Here is a 3,465-nt window from a genome sequence, read left to right as displayed (position 1 = left end):
GGGGGGGGGAGGGCTTGGAACGAGATGCTCTTCGAGCTCCCTTCCAGCCCAACCCATTCTGTGATTCCGTGATTCTGTGACTGAATGAGGGAAGAGATGAAGGGGTCATCACGAACTGCTCTTACCTGCCCACATACAGCTGGTGGTGGCGGCTTTCACAGGGGGGGGGGAGGGCTTGGAACGAGATGCTCTTCGAGCTCCCTTCCAGCCCAACCCATTCTGTGATTCCGTGATTCTGTGACTGAATGAGGGAAGAGATGAAGGGGTCATCACGAACTGCTCTTACCTGCCCACATACAGCTGGTGGTGGCGGCTTTCACAGACTCTCAGAGGTGAAACCAAAAAAAGCAACAAGGCCCTCTGCTACTGCAAAGGTGCTTATTTCTCTGTGGTGGCAGTGGCTTGCTTCAGAAGCGTGTCCCAATCCCCAGCTCCGCAATCCCAGCGAGGCTCGATGCTCACCACTGACCCTGATTTAAACGCAGCCTGCTTTAGATGCAGCCTCTGGGTTTCTGACACTCCTAAAATAAAAAAAAGAGAGAAACCTATCATGCTGATAAAGACTGAAATCAGCAATCATCAGAGATGCAATTTAGAGATTATTATGCTATTAGAAATTTAATTAAATCGAGACACATATGTGAGAACTTGAAATTAATAAATACACACTTTTGGCTATTTTATTTTCATTTGATGGAAGTCCTCCAAAAGCTGCAAAGGGAGGTAAGAACAAGTTGCTAAAGGGCAACAAAGAACAACCTTCAGATTGCAAAAGCTCTGTGAAGGTTGGGAGAGCACAGGAGCAAAACCAAGCGCCAGGAATTTGTCTTTGAGCAAAACTAGGCTCTGACCTGGCTGAAACGATGCCAGCCCGTCCCTCCGGGCTTCAGGCCAGTTCTGCAGACACCAACCTTTTGGCACCGAAAATCAGAAACCAAGGGGGACCGGCCGTGCTTAAGGTGCCAGATGTCTCCAGTGAGGGGAGAGGAATCAGTGACTGCATGCGAACACCAGCCTTAGGTTCCTGGCCAAGTATCTGCTGGTGTTCCAACACCTGCCCCCTGACTGTCTACAGCAAAAACTGAAAAACAGGCAGGTGAGGATGAAGGGCAGGAAGCCTTCAGGAAAGGGAAACAACTTTGAGTGAGATATTCCCCTTCACCCTTCAAACCGTGTCTCATTCTTATGAGCCCTCTGATCTAGCAGCTAAAGGGCAGTTTTTGAAAGAAACGTTGCCCACTGGTTGGTAGGTTGCTAGAAGAGGTGTAAGCAATTTTACTAACAGAGTACTCCTTCTCGGACTGCTGGTGCTACGCGCAGAGCAGAGGAGGAGGGCTGGGGGGCTACAAAACACTCAATGCCATCCTCTTGCTCTCATTCCTCCGCTTCAGGTTTGTTCCACAAAAGTGCATCCCGTGGTTCCCTTGGGAACCTGACCCTGTGGCAACAGCTCAGAACACAGAGGACTATGGCGATGCAGAGATGCCAGTCCTTTGGCAGCTCCTTTTGGGGACACTCGTTACGGTAACGTCCTGAGGTTGTCGGAAAGATGACGTGAGATCGCCCGTGTCCAGGACACCATTTGGATGATTGTCTACTGAGAACTTGTTTTGGCAGTCTTTCGCTCTTCCAGCTCTTGAACTCTCAGCGTGTGCTTCACGACTGCAATTTTATCTGAAATGTGTTGCAAAATCTATGCCTTTATCAGTGAAAATCTGTAACCTCAATCGAGATGTTTTTAACAAGACCTACTTCCCACAGAGCCCCTCTGCCAAGTACCACATGCTGCTTCTGCGGCTCCTTCTGAACTGAACCGCATGTCGGCTCTTCCCTTGGTAGTTCAGATGCTGACAAAAGTTTAATAGTACCTACACCACCACCGTGACCAGTTTCTAACTACAGTTATTCATACTCAGTGCTACCTGGACTCATGCTGTTACCATTTTATCCCACTTGGTTGGCAGTAAATGTGCTACCTCTAAGCACATCATAAATGTCCCAATTAAAACACCCCAGGCACCACTGGCTTTGCGGGGTAAGAGGGTGCGGGTGTGTACACAGGGAGATCACCTTGAGCTCCATGAATTGCAGTCAGGACTTCTGATTTCAAAAGCATAAAAATCCCCCCTGAGGGCAGTCACCAGCCAACAGCTCCAGGCTACACCCTAAACATCTGTAGGGTCCAGAAAGGCTGAGACCCTTTGCAGCAACGCACACAATGAAATGGCAGAGTTGGGCTCTTGCTGCCAAGACACGATAGCACAATGGCGTTCTTTGATTTAATCCCAGCTGAACTATGATTTCACATGAAAAAAAGGTTAAAAAAGAAACTGTGGTCTGTGACACCAAGAGGTACTTCAAATGTCTTTCATTAAATGGCAAAGCTGGACTGAGGTAATCTTCTCTGGTCTAGACTTTAAAGCTCACGAGCCTCCAGAGTTGCGTATTCCTCTCCAAGAACAAAGAGAGCTTGGAACCTTGCTCTCACCGTGGGGAAAGTCAAGTGTGGGCGAACACTGACACAATTAAATCATACATGTGCTTGAGAAAGTGCAGGGGCACTTCACTCAGATGTGCCCTCCCGGTAGGTCCCAGAGGCTCTCACTGTCTTTGAGAAGACTGGAAAAATAAGAAGAGGCTGTCTGCACCGCCGAAACTGGGAGGATACGAAGAAACCACGGAAATCATGATCTGGGGCTACCTGTATGTCCTACGAGCTACAGTTAATTGAGAGTTTCTCTCACTTATAAACCAGAAATCACGAAGCTCTTGCTTTGGAGATCCATCCTTGAAGGTGAGAGGCTTGCGTTAAACTCAAACCCAGTACTTACCCAGGAGATCCACCTCATACAACAGAGCAGAGAGCAGTCCTTCATTTTGAGTGGCAGCAGAAGGCACTTCATCATCAGTTTCTGCTGCTTTTGTCCCAACTCTGTCAACATTAAGGGAGACAGAACTGTGGCCTCAGAACGACCAAATAAAGACAACACCTTCTGTTTTACATGTGGCTGGGAATAGCTCTGCGCAGTCACGCCAATGGAAACTCTAAAATATTTTCTGTAGTTTAACAGGGTTTAAGAAACATTCCTTCTATTTTGTTCCATTTTTTCTGTGCTCATCTTCCTGTTGATGTTTACACCATCGTGAAACCCCTCTGGTCTCACCAGTCCATAATCACCATTTACTGTTTCCAGATCCGCGCACACAGGCAGGCTCCGGGTTCAGAGTTAGGCAGCGAGAACAGCAGACCCGTCAGAAGCAAAGCACAGCCCGCGATGTGCCGGCTGGCAGAACCGCGCGGAGGCGGTGGAGGCTGAGAGCTGCCTCTGAGAAGATCTGAGTCCTGGCTGCAGTCAGGAGCGACAGATGGTGTTTGTCAAGAGGATCGAGCCTTACCTTCTTATTTTATCCTGGAAATATCGCAGTAAGGAAACCATCAACATTCACCACTTCATCCAGCAGATT

This window comes from Buceros rhinoceros, unplaced genomic scaffold (genome assembly GCF_000710305.1).
Source record: "Buceros rhinoceros silvestris isolate BGI_N320 unplaced genomic scaffold, ASM71030v1 scaffold9647, whole genome shotgun sequence".
NCBI lineage: Eukaryota > Metazoa > Chordata > Aves > Bucerotiformes > Bucerotidae > Buceros > Buceros rhinoceros.
Note: the sequence above shows the minus strand (reverse complement) of the source record.